We start from the raw sequence: 579 nt of genomic DNA, 5'->3' as shown, positions 1-579 counted from the left end.
GTTTCTGTTTGATAAGTTAGTGGAGTTGTACGTAGTTTCTGTTTGATAAGTTAGTGGAGTTGTACGTAGTTTCTGGCACTGAACAACATGTTTTGTTTAAGGCTTTTAACCTCTCTGGGATCGTTCGGGACGCTAGCGTCCCACCTCGCAAACAGCCAGTGAAATTGCAGGGCGCCAAATTCAAAACAACAGAAATCTCATAATTAAAATTCCTCAAACGTACAAGTATTTTACACCATTTTAAAGATACACTGTTAATCCAACCACAGTGTCCGATTTCAAAAAAGCTTTTCGGCGAAAGCAGAACATATCATTATGTTAGGTCAGCAACTAGTCACAGAAAGCATACAGCGATTTTCCAACCAAAGAGAGGAGTCACAAAAAGCAGAAATATAGATCAAATTAATCACTAACCTTTGACGATCTTCATCAGATGACACTCCCAGAACTCAAATGTTTTGTTCGATAAAGTTCATATTTATATCCAAAAACCTTAGTTTACTTTGGCGCCATGTTCAGTAATGCCTCCAAAACATCCGGAGAAATTGCAGAGAGCCACATCAAATAACAAAAATACTC

This window comes from Salvelinus sp. IW2-2015, unplaced genomic scaffold (genome assembly GCF_002910315.2).
Source record: "Salvelinus sp. IW2-2015 unplaced genomic scaffold, ASM291031v2 Un_scaffold7041, whole genome shotgun sequence".
Taxonomy (NCBI): Eukaryota; Metazoa; Chordata; class Actinopteri; order Salmoniformes; family Salmonidae; genus Salvelinus; species Salvelinus sp. IW2-2015.
This window is presented reverse-complemented; position numbering follows the sequence as displayed.